Genomic DNA, 17,065 nt, shown 5'->3' with positions numbered 1-17,065 from the left:
TGACATATTCCTTGTTTCAACCATTAATGGAGGTCCGAGGTTCGCCTGGTTCTAATACCAAATTGATAGGTTACGGAACGATCCCTTTAAGATCTAGATTTGCTGTAGAAAGCAGTCCACGCAACCAAGGAAAAATATTCACCAAATATTCTCATGTAGTCATAAAATTATGAATCTAAGTTTAATCGATCCGTAACATCCGGATCTATAATTTTTTTGTATTTACGCCCTTCATAGATTCAAACTGCAACTGGGATAAAAACAAGATATAGTGGGGTTGAAGGTGGTGATGACAAGTGGAGTGGATGTTAGGGTTATGGATGATAAGGGAGATGAGGATGGATGGTTATTGTAGTTTAAGGGATAACGACGAAGGGGAAGAAGTGGTCGAGATCCAAAGAAAGAGAGAGGACTCGACAGACAAGGGAGATTAGAAGTTAGGAGCGATCTTGCCAACGGTAAAGGTGATAGGTTGGTGAAGAGGGAGGAATTAGATTAGGATAGAGAGACTAGAGAGAAGATAGAGAGGCAAGAAACCAATATTCAGTAGCAATATGATTTTGGTTTTAATCCATAGTTTTATAGAGACTAGCTAACAAGTCAAAATAATAATTATTAATCCTAATTCTAGTTGACTCTCGCCAATCGCGTTTGAACGCGCCTGATTGCGTTTGAGCGCACAAAGTACATTCTCTGTCGATGTGAACCTGATGCAGTCATTCGAACACGCCTGACTGCATTCGAATGCATATTTCGTATTTTCTATTTTGCGAACCTAATGGCAGGCATCCGCAAAGGCGTTCGAATGCAACCTCTTCCGCGTTCGAACACGACTTACAAAAAATTTATTTTATTAAAAATATATAACTAATAGAATAAGAAAATACTCTAACTAGGTGTATCAATTTGTCTTCTTGTCTTCATTGATTCAGTCACATTTCTAATCACTTGAGATAACAGATGATTTAATTTAACTACAGACGATAGTTTCAACCCGTCGTCATCACCTTTCTCCTCTTCCACTTTATCTTCATTCACGTTCAAAGTTGTTAAAGTAATCTCTTTTTCTTTGTTGTCGTCGAATGTACTTATAAGATCATCAATAAGAAAACCTTTAGATTTTTCAACAAAATTATCATCTACAATAATATTTACAGATTCCATAATAGTAGAAAGTATCAAGATTGAATACATAATATGCTCTACTATTATCTGAATACCCTAGGAATATACTCTCACTCCTCTTGGAATCAAATTTTGTTAAGTGTTCTCAATCGTGCAAAATATAACATTTACTACCAAACACATGAAAATATTTAACATCATCTTTCTTACCTTTTCATAGTTCAGTCATTTTTATACCTAGTCTAAAATAGACATGATTGATCATATGTACCATTGTATTTACTGCTCTGGCCCAAAACTTTGAGAAACATTTTTAGCATACAACATCACCCTTGTCATTTCCTACACAATCTATTCTCTCTCCATAATGTCGTTCTGTTGTTGAGTTATTAGTGCTAAAATTTTATAATTGATACCAAGAGAATCACAAAACATAGAATAATTTTCTTTTCAAATTCTCTATTGTGATTAGACCGAATTCTAGCAACAAGTGTAGTAGATTTTTCGTATTGCAATCTCAAGCATAGGGATTTAAAATTTTCAAAGGTTTCAATTTTTCACATAAAAATGCAACTTAAGAAAATCTAAAGTAATCATCAACCATTAAAAAGTATATAGTTTACCTTCTTGACTTTTAGTTTTTGTGGGTCCCATCAAATTTATATACGAACTAAAACTCAAGCAGTGGTAGCAGCATTCTTATGTTTGATAGAAAGTTATAACTTTTTTGGTAGGAAGTAAAATCCATAAAATCTTTCATTTTCCAAGATTGTTTTACCTTCTTTGTTACTGGACAATAAACACACCCCTTTTCAATTATTTGGTGATTAATATAGTGAGAAAAGAATAATAGACCATTAGATAGGAAGCCAAATAAATGAAAGACAAATCCTAGAAATCTATTTGCAGTAGGTGGGAGTGTTTCTAATACGATTCCATCCATACTGGCTCCAATCGCGACATTGGATTAATTGGAATGAGTCTATTTATCTAGTTGAGTTTTGTTAGAAGCAATAAAATTATTTTTGCCGATGCACGTTCGAACGGGGATGCGAACGACTACACATGTTCGCAAAAATAGAAAACGCAAATTGTGTGTTCGAACAAAATTGGGTCGTTCAAACGTGGTCGTTCGAACATCTGCATACGTTCACATCAACAGAGAATGGAAATTCCATTTTCGAACGCGATTGGGCGCGTTCGAATGCACTGAGGCGAAAGTTATGGGTTTGTTAGAGTTGTTTAACTTAGTTGATAAGTCCCTAAGATGAGCCTCTATAAATATGTGGAGGAAACCCTAATTTGACTTTATTTTGGATAATTGAATTGACTTTGGCCTTTATCTCTCTCTCAACTTGTCTCTAGCCATTAGCGTCCTCTCCTTCCTCCCTTCTTCCACCGCCCAAGTCTTTGGTCGGCCTCTTCTAGCTTCTAACCACTCTCTTCTACAACAACTTCTCCCCCTTCACACCAAGGGAGTAAACCTAGCATCTATCAAGCCATTAAAGGACTATCAAGCTAGAATCTAATTAACCTTCGGGCACTATTTGATCGATATCTTGAGATCTAACCATCTAAATCCTATGATCTTGGATTTATTGGAAAGCTCTCTCCAAGAGCGACAACATATCTAAAATTTAGGAGGATTCGTCTGCTAGATTGTTTGAAGATCCCTTTGGAAGTTACAAGCTTTATCGAGTCCAGAATCGTTGCGGATCAGATTAGGCTAGTTCGTAACAATTGGTATTAGAGCCAACGTTCCTCGGACCATCATGGCTACCACAAGATCAAAGGCGGCTAAGCAATTAAGCGATCAAAGCTTGGAGATGGACCACATGGCTACGTCAAGATCTCTATCCCCTTAGAGTTCACGAGGACGAACAGAGGGCCCTCTTGATCTTGTGCAAACTCTGGCGCTCATGGCATAGACATTATTGGAGATTAAGGCCACCCTTGCTGACAGAAACCATTTTCCTCCGAGGCGTACCCCTAAGCGTCATCGCAGACAAGAAGAACGCCCCTTACCTAGAGAGGGGAACCAACGAGGACCAATCCTAGAGGCACCATGGCAACAGCGTGATGAATCACACGGGCGTCACAACGACTTACCTCCCTTGCACCCGAGGAAACCTATGGCCCCACATTCAGAGTAGGAGCCTTGGGATGAGTGGGAGGACCCTCACATCAACTAAGGGTCCAACAACAAGAGCCGCTTCACCAAGGACGTGAGAATGGACACGACCAAATGTTACAACCCCGCACTGTTCGAGTCAATTTTCCTAAATTCAGCGGTGGTGACCCGTTGGATTTGATTTATAGGGTGGAGCAATTCTTCACTTACTAAGGGACACTTAATCACCAAAAGGTGCTTCTAGTCTCATTCCACCTTGAAGACGTAGCGGTGAGATAGTATCAAGCAGCGCATCGCATGCACGCTTTCGCCACTTGGGAGGAGTTTGCCAACAAGCTTTGTGTGCGTTTCGGACCTTCCGACTATGAGGACTTCTAAGCCACCTTGACGAAGCTAACCCAAAAGACCTCTGTAAAAGCCTATCAAGAGGAGTTCAAAGGAATTAGCAATCGAGTCCACTGATGGTCAAACTCAGCCCTTAAAAGCACTTTCATCTCTGGGCTTCGTCGAGATATTCAAGCGGAAGTCAAAGCATCTTGTCCTACTACCTTGTTGGAAGCCTTCTCAGTGGCTCAAATGATGGAAGAAAAGATAAAGGAGTTGAAGGCTACTCACTGTCCAACATGGAGCACTAGCGACCCGCACGTTAACCCTAGACCATCGGTCTTGGGTGTGGCACATTCAGGGTGGGTTCGATCAAACCTCAATCGGCCACCCCCAGCATGGACAGGCCCTGCCCCTAGGGGACAGCCACGAATGATGGGATGATGCCTCACACCAGAGGAGGTCGAAGATCGATGCTCGAAGGGCTTATGCTTCTAATGTGACGAGCGCTTCACACCGGGCCACAAATGTGCCAAATAGCCCACGGCCATCATGCTCATGAAAGAGATGATATTAGGATGATCCCAGATCTTGAGGAGCAGCAAGAGAAAGAAGTGGGCCACACCAAAGAGGATAAATTGCTTGAAGTTCAAGCCGAACTCTCCTTTCATTCTCTTGCCGACGAGTCAATTCTAAAAACTCTTTGGGTCGAAGGTATGATCAAGAAGAAAAAAGTCCTAATTCTTATTGATTCAAAAAGTACCCACAATTTTATGGATTCATGGATGGTGAGGCATTTGGGATTGGAGTTGGAGCCTTCTAATGGCTTTGATGTGATCATCGGTGATGGCACCATGTTGAGAACGGAGGGCATATGACACAAGGTCTAGCTACAAATTTAGGGTCATGTCTTCCGAATTGATCTTTATCCCTTGGCTCTACGAGAAGCCGACTTGGTGCTTGGGGTTCAATGCCTTTGAGTCTTGGACCAGTCACCTTCAACTTTGCCACCATGGTGATAGAGTTCAGTCATGAAGGCCAACCGATTTAGTTATTAGCCGCATCAAGCATGGAAACAAAAGGGGCACTGTAGTCCTTAGAGGGGTTGTCGAAACTCGGGTGCCACGGGTTCCTCATGCAACTCATCGAAGGGGCCAAGGACGTGGACGATCCAACACACTTACATGCTGATTTAAACGCTGTTTTGTAAGAATTTGAAGATGTGTTCTAGCAGCCACATAGATTGCCACCACTTAGGGCGCAAGACCATCGCATCGAGATCATGCTCGAGGCTGGTCCAGCAAATGTGAGGCCATACCGTTATCCCTTCATCCAAAAGGAGGCTATAACAAAGATGGTCTAAGAGATGTTGTCCAGCGGGGTGATAAGACAAAGTCGAAGCTCCTATTCTTTATCGGTCTTGCTCGTGTGGAAGAAGAATGGATCGTCAGTTTTGTGTGGACTATCGAGCTCTTAATTCTATCACCGTCAAAGACCGGTATCCTATACCAGTGATTGAAGAGTTGCTGGATGAAATAGCGAGTGCATGATACTTCTCAAAGATAAATTTAAGGGCGGGATACCATCAAATTAGAGTCGAACCATCCGATGTGCACAAGATGGCATTTAGAACTCATGACGATCACTATGAGTTCCCCGTTATGCCTTTTAGTCTTACCAATGCTCCTGCCACCTTTCAAATCTTAATGAATGATATCTTTAGGCCTCATTTGAAGCAATATGTGCTGATATTCTTTGATGATATATTGGTATACAGCCGTACATGGGAGGAGCATTTGTGACATCTTCGGCTGGTACTTGGCCTATTGTGGCAACATGAGTTAAAAGAAAACGACTCCAAATATACATGGGGGCAACAAAGGGTCGACTATCTAGGCCACATCATATCTAAAGATAGCGTGGAAGCTAACCCTAAGAAGATCCAAAGCATGGTGGATTGGCCGCTGCCCAAGACTACCAAGGAGCTACGTGGCTTCCTCAGTTTAACCGGCCACTATTGCCAGTTTGTGACGAACTATGGCAAGGTTGCAGCTCCCCTCACAGCCTTGCTGCGAAAGGGTGCATTCACATGGACAGACAAAGCAAGAGAAGCATTTGAAGCCTTGAAAAAGGGGATGATTTCAGCCCCAGTCCTTGCTTGAGCAGATTTTACCAAACCGTCCACCATTAAGTGCGACGCGTCCGGAGTCGGCGTGGGGGCTATTTTAATGCAAGAAGGAAGACCCGTGACCTACATGAGCAAGGCTCTTTCCGAGCAATCACAGCTGATATCCACCTATGAAAGAGAGATACTTGCCATCATCCATGCTATCACTAAGTGGAGGCCTTATCTCATCGGGCGATGCTTCACGATCTGCACCGATCAAAGAAGTTTGTCATACTTCATTGGGCAGCGCATACACACACTAGCCCAGAAAGGTGGGTATCTAAGATACTTAAATACGACTAGAAGTTGGTGTATAAAAAGAGGACCGAAAATAGCACTGCCGATGCCTTATCTAGGTGCCTAAGTCTAGCCGAGTTGGCAGCAATTTCAGTGCCAGCTTTTCCTTTTTCTCCAATAGCTGTGAGAGGCCTATAAGAATGATCTGAATAACATGAAGATGATGGACGACCTTATTGTAAATCTCAGCTGTATGCAAGGAGTGGTGGTGAAGGACGGACTCTTGATGGACAAGGGCAAGATCATTGTTCCAGCTGACCATCACTTGCGCTTGGAGTTGATACGCCACTTCTATGACTCCCCCATGGTTGGACATGAAGGGGTGTTATGCACTTACAAATGGCTGAGTTAGAGTTGCACATAGGCTGGAATGAAGAAAGATGTACAAGCCTATGTCAAGGCTTGTGAAGTGTGTCAAAGAGGAAAGACGGAGTCAGTAAAACCTACTGGATTGCTACAATTGCTTTCGATTCCAATGAAAGATTTGAGAGGATGTCACCATAGATTTCATTAACGGTCTACCCAAAGCCAAAGGACATTCTGTGATATTGGTGGTGGTAGATCACCTTAGCAAGTATGCATATTTTTTAGCTTTGGTGCATCCTTACATGGCAAATAAAGTCGCGGAGGTTTATGTCGCGACGTGGCCAAAATGCATGGTATGCTAAAATCGATTATTTCAGATCGTGATCTTATATTTGTGAGTCAATTTTGGCAAGAATTCTTTGCGCTCCAAGGGAATACCTTCCGTATGAGTTCAACCTATCATTCTCAAATGGATGGCCAATCCGAGGTGCTGAACCGTTGCTTAGAGCAATACTTGCAGTGCTTTGTTGGCGAGCGACCGCGACAGTGGTTATCTTATTTGCCATGGGCTGAGTCATACAACATTTGCCATTGGCATGACCTCATTCGAGGCCGTCTATGGATAGCCACCTCCGATCTTGCATATGTACTTGCTATCGACACGAGTCGACCAAATTGAGCTAGATGTAGTTTTGCGAGATCGTGATAAGATGTTGAGGAGACTCGAGATGCACTTAGCGACTGCCCAAACTAGGATGAAGCAAGTCTATGACCAGTGACACCAAGAGAGGTCTTTCTCGATTGGGGACTGGATCTACATCAAGCTCCAACCATATCGGCAAAGCTCGATTAGACTCATTCCCAATCAAAAGTTGGCTCCAAAGTTTTATGGATCATTCCAGGTGACCGAGAGGATTAGGCCTGTGGCATACTGCCTAGGCTTACGTGTGGAGGCACAGATACACCTAGTTTTTCATGTCTTAAGCCTCAAGGCTTGAGTTCCCCCTACTAAGCCCATTAGAGCTGTTCCACCCGAGCCAAGTACTCCTATCCTAGTTCAGAACCTAGCCCGACGATACAATTGAGTCTAGGGCGAGTTGGTGACTGAGATTTTGGTGGAGCGGCAAGGATGCACAGTAGACGAGGCGACTTAGATGCCCGAATCCGACTTCATGGACTAATATCTCGAGTCGACACCTTAAGGGCAAGGTAAACGGAAGCGTGGTGGAGTGATACGATTTGACCCATATTGGCTCTACTCGCGACATTGGGTTCATTGGGATGAGCCTATTTATCTAGTTGAGTTTTGTTAGAAGCAATAAAAGCATTTTTGCCGGGGCGCGTTCGAACGGGGATGCGAACGCCTGCATACATTCGCAAAAATTGAGAATGCAAATTGTGCTTTCGAATGGAATTGAGTCGTTCGAATGCGGTCTTTCGAATGCTTGCATATGTTCACATCAATAGAGAACGAAAATTCCGCGTTCGAACACGATCGAGCGTGTTCGAACGCACCACAACGAAAGTTGTGGGTTTGTTATGATTTATTAGAGTTGTTTAACTTAGTTGATGAGTCCCTAGGATGAGCCTCTATGAATATGTGGAGGAAATCCTAATTTGACTTTATCTTAGATAGTTGAATTGGATTTGGCTTTTATCTCTCTCTCAACTTGTCTCTAGCCATTAACGCCCTCTCCCTCCTCCCTTCTTCCACCGCCCAGGTCTTTTGTAAGCCTCTTCCAGCTTCTAACCACCCTCTTCTATAACAACTTCTCCCCCTTCACACCAAGGAGTAAACCTAGCATCTATCTAGCCATTGAAAGGCTATCAAGCTAGGACCTAATTAACCTTCGGCCACAGTTTGGTCGATATCAAGCTAGGATTCGTTAGAAAGCTCTCTCCAAGAGCGACAACATATCCAAAATTTAGGAGGATCCGTTGGTTAGATTGTTCATAGATCTCTTTGAAAGTTACGAGCTTCATCGAGTCTAGAATACTTGCATATGCTTGCATATGTTCACATCAGACGCAAACCACCATCATTTGAAAGTTACGAGCTTCATCGAGTCTAGAATCGTTTGCGGTTGCGGATGCGATAGATGGTTGAAGGCTATGATTGGCCTACAACTGTGGTAAAAACCGTACGGGAGGTAGAGACGGTTTAAGATAAAGAGATGAAGGAGGAGAAGTATGGGACTAGGGGGATCGACGGTAGAGGGAAATTAGAAGCTAGACGTGACCGTGCCAACGGAAGAGATAGCGTTGGTTGGTAAAGGATGATGTAGCTATGGCCTAGTTGAGAGAGATGCTAGGGCAAAAGCTAATTAATCTTTCATTCCAAGCATGCCTAAGATACAAGCCAAAAGGCCCTATTTATAGAGACTAAATCAAAAAGTCTAAAACAAATTTAACTAAACCAGTCTTCTTTATCTTCTCAGATTAACCCTTCAATTTGCCACATATATATTCCAAATCTGGAGAAGTCGTGAATATCAAAGTTGTAGATCTGGAAGTTGGTAGTTTGATATTATTTGTATATTTATAGAATATTCTACGAATATTTTTTTGAAACTGCGTAGAGCTGAATTTAGCTAATTAAATAAAATCCTAATCTGCTAAGACTCTAACTAAACCAAATAACTAAATAAGATAATTAGATTCAATCCATTGAGCCCAATCTCCCTTTGATGTGATCCGATCTAACATGGTTCGCATTATAATCTAATATATACAATCAAAAGAAATATTCAACTAACGCAGATCTACCGAATACTAGAGTAGTGAACCGAAGTACGTAGCTGTATGCATGAAAACCCTAAAATGTGGGGTTATAAAACATATAAGATCAATGTTTCAAGGAAATCCAACAGTATAGAGTGCATCTTGATAGATAAAATGTGTGACTCATTTGTACATAGCTAAAATTCATAGCCCTAGCCATAAAATTTTTTGAATGGGCTGCACTAATAAAGGTTCCAGTTTTATCTTAATTTGTTTAAAAGAACACCCTCAGTTCTCTCTGTGTTGCATGCAACGCTGCCCAAGAGATGTAAACTTTTCTTCCCCAAGAGCTCAATTATGATATTTTTTACCCTTGCCGATATTTTCTTACGTGACTTAATAATGTCCTAGTTAAACGATTTTATTGAGATTCAAATCTAAAAGTAGGTTTAATTATATAACTATCACCATTTTTAGTATACACCTCCTAATAATTTTTTTTTACTACATAGACTTCCTGACCAAAAAATTCTTAGTTCAGAGAATTGAAATATTTTTTTTCTCTTAATTGAGGGGTCTATACAAGTATTTTTCTTAGTTCAGATATTCTATGTAGACATAAAATTATTCAGAAAAACAATGATAGTTTAGAAACGCAATTTGCACCAAAATGCCCCATTAGTTTTTATATTGCAAATATGAGCTCCTCTATTTTCGAATTACATTTTTGAGTCTCTTTTACTCATAGCACCTAATTTATCATTTTTCTAACTCAACCCAGCCATTTAATTAAATATCTACTTGCTCAAAACCACATTTTTTTTTTCTTCTTTTGGTTTTTCTCTCATCACCATCAACCCTAACTTTTATTTTCAAGCGTTAAGCCCTTCTTCCTCTTTTTCCTCTCTTTCTCTTCTTCCTTAATATTGTCATTCCATTCTCACACATCAAACCATAATATATACATTCAACTTTCTTGTTCAAACCTTTTTATTTTCTTCCCTTCTCCTCTTCTTCACCATTTTTCACTATTTTTGTTTGATATGGCTCCTTGATAATAGCACAAGATAAATCCTTTAATTATTTCAGGTAATTAGTATTATGATTAGTATAAACTATTTATTTTTCTCTACAACTTTAGTCATTGCATTATCATCATACACTTACACTAATTTAAAATAATATGAGTAAAAATATGGCTAGGAATCACATTGTTTTTGCAATTGAGGGTAAAAAATACATTTTTAGTGTAATTGGTTTTCATAAAAATATATATTTTTGTCTAATTGGAGTTTGCCAATTTAGAAACCCAATATATAACTAATTTCTTTAAATGTACTAGATAGATGTAATACAATTTTATTTATCGTCAAAAAAAATTTAGCATAATACTTCTAAATATTTATGGTTACATATATTTTCTAAAATAAGTTATTTTAAAGGCACATTATATTAAATAACTCAATGTCGCCATTAGAGGATTGATTGATGAGATCTAGTGTGGTATGTGTCAAAGCTGATAGAAAAGGGAACTAGAAAATAATTTCTGTTGAAAATATCTCACAACAACGAGGAGAGGAGTGTATTTATTTTATTTGTTCCCATCTTATTACATTTAAGTTCTTATTATTATTTATTATAAACTCATTAGTTATATCACCTTAGATAGACAAACAAGGTTGTAACGTATTTATTCTTACAATATGAAGATTATTTATAGCAACTTTTGTAGTGTGACCTCTGCTAACGAAATATTATAAAAATCAGGACAAAAATAGTTGCTAAGATTGCCTATGATGAGTTGGTGCGTTAAGGAGACAGCAGTGAGAAATTATAAAACTATATCGTGTTATTCAGCTATAATTGTAATATATGTGATGTAACATACTTAGTGATGATTTATTGTTATTATAATTATGTTGTATTATTGTATAGTTGTGTTATTAAAATTTATTATTGGGATTTTTACCAATCACATTTTATATTTTACCTATTTTTTTATTTACACCCCCGTCTTTGAGGATTTTATAATCTAGACCCTCCTATTTTTTTTCTATAATTCTCATTTAACACCGTGAGTTAACTTAGACAGTATTAAAAAAGAAATATTTTATTATAATTATAAAATAATTTATAAATAACTAAATTACCCGTCTTCTTCATTTGATTTTTCTCTTCCAAAAAACAAAAGGAAAAAGAAGAAGAGGAAAAGAAGGAAGAGGAAGGGAAGGGGGAAGATGAGGAAAGCTGGTGACAATGACGACAGCGATGGCAACAATAGAAAAGGTAGGTGGGGAAGATGAATATAGAAAATGAGAGGAAGTAATGGAGATATTTTAGTAATCTGGTAGATATTAGTTAGTCAAATTAACGTTAGAATGTTAAATGAGAATTGTAAGGGAAAATGAGGGGTCGGGTTACAAAATCTTTAAAGTCGGGATGCAAATCACAAAATATATAACATGTAGGGTATGATTTGTAAAAATCTATTTTATTATTTTATGTTAGTATAATAATTTTAATGACAATTTATAGTGTAACATACTAAGCGATGATTTTCCTATTTTGTTCTAAAAAATGATCCAAATTCATGATAGATGAGTGCATTTATTTATGGTGTAACATATTGTGTTACTTTTTAATTTTTTGTTGCTAAGGAAATGGATATAAATTTCTGCAATCTATTTTATACAATCTTAGTGCATTTAATTTTTCAAAGATGAGTGTATTTAGTTTGTTAAACATATACCTATCTGTTTTTTTATTTTTGCAGCATACATTTCTCATAAACAATGCGCATAAGTTACATATATGATGCCTCACGTTTTTTACAAAATTTTGATGCGTACCTAATTAAAAATTATAGCTTATATTTCGCAAAGTCGATTCGTATAAATTACATAGGTAATACGTCATGTTTTTTTTATAAAATCTCGATGCATACCATGTTAAAAGTTGTAGCGTACATTTTGCATAATCGATATATATAAATAATATAGGTGATGCGTGACATTTTTATAAAATTTCGATGAATACCTTATTAAAGATTGTAGCATACATCTTGCATAATTAATACATATAAATTCTATTAAATGCGTGCCGATTTTTTATAAAATTTAGATGCGTACATTATTAAAAATTAAAGCATATATTTTACATAGTTGATGCGTATAAATTACTTAAGCGATATGTCGCATCTTTTATTAAATTTCGATGCATACTTTATTAAAAATTGCAGTGAATATTTTTCATAGTCAATGTATGTAAATTATATAGGCGATGCATGGTGTGTTTTTTGAATTTCAATGTGTACATTATAAAAAAATTACAACATACATTTTCCATAGTCAATACGTATAAATTAAATAAACGATATGTGACATTTTTATAAAATCTTGATGTGTGCTTGTTAAAAATTACAACGTATATTTTGTATAGTCAATACGTATAAATTACATAGGCAATGCATAATATTTTTTTATGAAATTTTGATGTGCACCTTGTTAAAAAATTACAACATATATTTTGTATAATCAACGCATATAAATTATATAGGTGATGTGTGACGTTTATGAAATCTTGATACGTACATTGTTAAAAATTATAACATACATTTTATACAGTCGATGCATATAAATTACATAGGCGATGTGTAACACCCTCGCCCAGCACGGGCACGTGCACGACCACGCACCCACACGACACTCGCAACGCATGCAATAGGATAGGCAGAGCCCATCATGCACAAATATAGCCCTGTGCTCACATAATTACAAAAATAAATCATGACATCATCAAGATAAATATGTAATATATCCATATCTAAATCCATAATAATCATACTAGACAGCCTACATAATCGATAGAACACACAAATGTCATGATAAACTATCAAGATATAACTAAAATCACTAATACATAAATACACAATAATTTGACATATATTATACAAATCATCGTCTGATATAATAAAGTACAAATATAACAAACAGTTATACAACTCAATTATATAAATTATCATCTATACCGTCTCGCACCTATAGCTCACCTTATCATTCTAAAATATTTTTTCAAAATATCTCAAGTCACTATCACGTACCACATATATAAGAGAGTTAGAAAATAAATAAAGAGTCATAAGCTAAAGGCTCAGTAAATAAGCTTTGCCCCGAATCAGTGATGCCAAACAAAGAGTAAATCATGCACTGGATAATATGAATCACATATGAGCATTATGTCATGAATGAGTATATCTTTTAATAATATATAAATGTATGGTAGATATCATGTCATAATTGATCAAAGTATATAATTCTCGACAATATATAAATAATCTCAATGTCATACCATCATCATAACTCTCTCAAATATGATACATATGATGCATGCCGACCATGACCATGCTATGATATCAAATGAAACCACATATGATGCATATTGACCACTCGATAATTAGGTATATTAGATGATAATGAATCATATATATTTCTCAACATCTTAATCATCAATGTTATCTCTAAATTTTATCATCATACCAGACCATTGTGCACAGTCAACATCCGGTACCCGGTTTCAAAATTTAGCCCAAAGGCTCAGAGAATATCCTGCCAACCATTAAGGATATCATCATCATCCAGACCCAAGTACCCAACTAGTTGATGGAAACTACATGAGGATAACTCGTCACATATGCCTTAGCGAACGGCATGTGTCTGAATATCTACTGCGCACACAAACTACTAACCTCGAGCGTAAGGCCACAGGATCGTGACTATGTCGAGCAATCAATTATCTTCAGGCATGCCCTAACCTTTGCGCCCACTCGAGTATCCTCGTGCTTTCTACTAACTATCCTATCACTCAGATTTCATATTTTCCTTCTAAATGATAAATCATATGCATTCTATCTACTACTATAACAAGTCATGCATATTAGGAATTTAGGTGGTAGGGAAGTCAAAAGAATTATGATGTAATGAAAACTCCAATAGTACATGTATCACATGCATACTCATGCTAGAGATCATCTCGACATACAATCATAATAATATAGTCATCTCTAATCACCTCTACATATCACCAGCATACTCATATCCTAGATTAGCCTAATTAAATGCATGATAAAATATGCTCAACTGAAATTATCTCTAGATAAAGTTATATATATAATCATGCTAGAGGTCAAAACATGCATATACATAATTATATAAATATATCATAATATAAGAAAGACGTCTACAGGATAAGACTACTCACCGTTTGATTAGAAGATACAAACACATATCTCTCATGTCCGCCAACCGAGGGTCAACTCATCGCTAACCGGATCCACAAGGTCTCACATAAGAGATTCGGAATCTAAAAATGTTTAGGTAACATGAAATTAGCCATTTATCTAATTAAAATTCGTTCATGTAAAATATGATGATTTATTAGGTTTTAGAATTTCTACTTATCTTTATAACTAGTTAGATTTATAATTATAAATAAAAATATAAATATAGATAAAAACCTAATTATAATTAAGTTGTGGTTCTCACTCTATCTTAATTCATTTGGAACTACTACGTAAGTCTTTACTTTATAAAATAATAAATAAATAAATAAGCCTAGTATTTTATTTGTTATAAAATAATAATATATAATAAATTATTAGAATTACTTAAAATGCATATCATAAGAATATTAGTATATAATCTAATAATTATAATTTACAAATCTATTTATTAATCTAATAGAAATATAAATAAATATAAGTATTACCTATATTTATGTGTAATAGTTTATAACATAATTAATCATTAATAATACTAATTATAATTAATAATAATCATCTTGAAGAATATATATTACTATTAAAATAATTAATATCTAAATAATCTATTTGCATTAATTATGAAAAAAAACCTAAATAGATAAATAAAAATAGCATCGGCACTAGTGCTAGGCTTGGCCCAGCACTACTTGCTACAATGCTAGGCCGAGCCCAACACTATTGCAGAAATAGGAGGAGAAGAAGCTGAGAAAGAAGAAGAAGCTGAGAAGGAAGAAGAATAAGAAAGGAAGAAGAAGAAGAAAGAAGAAGAAGAAGAAAGAAGAAGGGAAGAGAAGGGTGCGGACCTGGACCGGCAGGGAGGGCACCGACCGCTGGTGGCCAACCAGCGGCTGGCCTCTCGCCGGTGGCTCAGCTCTAGCGAGCCCAAGCCCAAGAGTGCGAGAGAGAGAGAGAGAGAGAGAGAGAGAGAGAGAGAGAGAGAGAGAGAGGGGAGAGAGGCGGAGAGAGAGAGAGGATGGAGGAGGCTCACCGGCGTTAGTGGAGGCGGCGGCGGCGATAGCTGCAGGCCGACGTCAGTAAGAGAGAGAGAGAGAGCAAGAGAGAGAGAAAATGAGATTGAGAGAGAGGAGAGTGAGAGACCGAGAGAGGGATTTAGAAAGAGAGAGACGGTGGTGGGGTGGTTGTTGGCGACGGCTGCGGCACTAGGGGATGCGTGGCACCCCCATGCCGCACGTCGTTGCATGGGCACGAGGCCAACCACACCTATAATAATTTTTTTTAAGGTTGGGTTGTTACACGATGTGTGATGTTTTTTATGAAATCTCAATGTGTATCTTATTAAAAATTACAACTTTCATTTTGCATAGTTAATACGTATAAATTAAATATGCGATGCCTGACGTTTTTTTATAAAATTTTGACTCGTACTTAATTAAAAACTATAGCGTACATTGCACATAGTCGATGCGTATAAATTATATAAGAGCTGTGTAACATTTTTTATAAATCTCAATACCATAGTAAAAAAATTATAGCATACATTTAGCATAATCGATACGTATAAATTACATAAGTGATGTCTGATATTTTTTATGAAATTTTAATACATATCTTATTAAAATTTGTAGTGTATATTTTGCATAATTGATACGTATAAATTATATATGCGATGTGTAGTATTTTTTTTATGAAATTTCGATGCATACCTTGTTAAAAATTACGGTGTACATTTTGCATAGTCGATGCGTATAAATTACATAGACAATATGTATCATCTTTTATTAAATCTCGATGCATACCTTATTAAAAATTACAACGAATATTTTTTATAGCCGATGCGTATAAATTATATAGGCAATGCGTGGCGTGTTTCATGAAATCTCGATATATACCTTGTGAAAAATTACAACGTACATTTTGCATAGTCGATACGTATAAATTACATAGACGATATGTGATATCTTTTATAAAATCTTATGCGTATCTTATTAAAATTGTTGCGTATATTTTCTATAGTCAATGTATATAAATTACATAAGCAATGCATGATATTATTTTTGTAAAATTTTGATGCGTATCTTATTAAAAATTGCGGCATATATTTTGTATAATTAATGCATATAAATTACATAGGTAATGTGTAATATTTTTTTTATAAAATCTCGATATATATCTTGATCGTTAAAAATTACAGCATACATATATCAGTGAGTATAAATTACATAGGCGATACGTGACAATTTTTATGAGATCTCAATGTATATTTTTTTTTTAAAATTGCAGTGTAAATTTTGCATAGCCGATGCGTATAAATTACGTAGGTGATTTATGAAATTTTTTTAAAAAAATTCGATTCATACCTTGTTAAATATTAAAACGTACATTTTGCATAATCAATACGTATAAATTACATAAGTGGTGCGTGACGTTTTTTATCAAATTTTGATACATACCAAGTTAAAAAGTATAGTGTACATTTCGCATAGTCGATACATATAATTACATATGTGGATATATGACATTATTTTATAAAATCTCGATACATACCTTATTAAGAATTATATCGTATATTACATAGGTGGCATTTTTTTATAAAATTTTGATGCATACCTTATTAAAAATTACATCGTATATTTTATATAGTCGACACATATAAATTACATAAACGATACATAGCATCTTTTATTAAATCTCGATGCGTTCCTTATTAAAAATTGCA

At 36.5% G+C, this 17,065-nt stretch overlaps 1 long non-coding RNA gene across 1 annotated transcript; it reads right to left on the bottom strand.

Moving 5' to 3' along the window:
* Positions 1 to 12,594: 12,594 nt before the first annotated feature.
* LOC140792305 (uncharacterized) lies at positions 12,595 to 14,429 on the bottom strand. Its single transcript, XR_012109739.1, has 2 exons — positions 14,328 to 14,429; positions 12,595 to 12,827 (listed from the first exon to the last, which is right to left on the bottom strand). It is a non-coding gene; the product is annotated as an uncharacterized lncRNA (long non-coding RNA).
* Between the last annotated feature and the right edge of the window lie 2,636 nt (positions 14,430 to 17,065).

This window comes from Typha latifolia, chromosome 1 (assembly GCF_019914945.1).
Source record: "Typha latifolia isolate L0001 chromosome 1, TyphaL0001v2, whole genome shotgun sequence".
NCBI lineage: Eukaryota > Viridiplantae > Streptophyta > Magnoliopsida > Poales > Typhaceae > Typha > Typha latifolia.
Note: the sequence above shows the minus strand (reverse complement) of the source record. Positions and strands in the feature narration are given on the sequence as shown.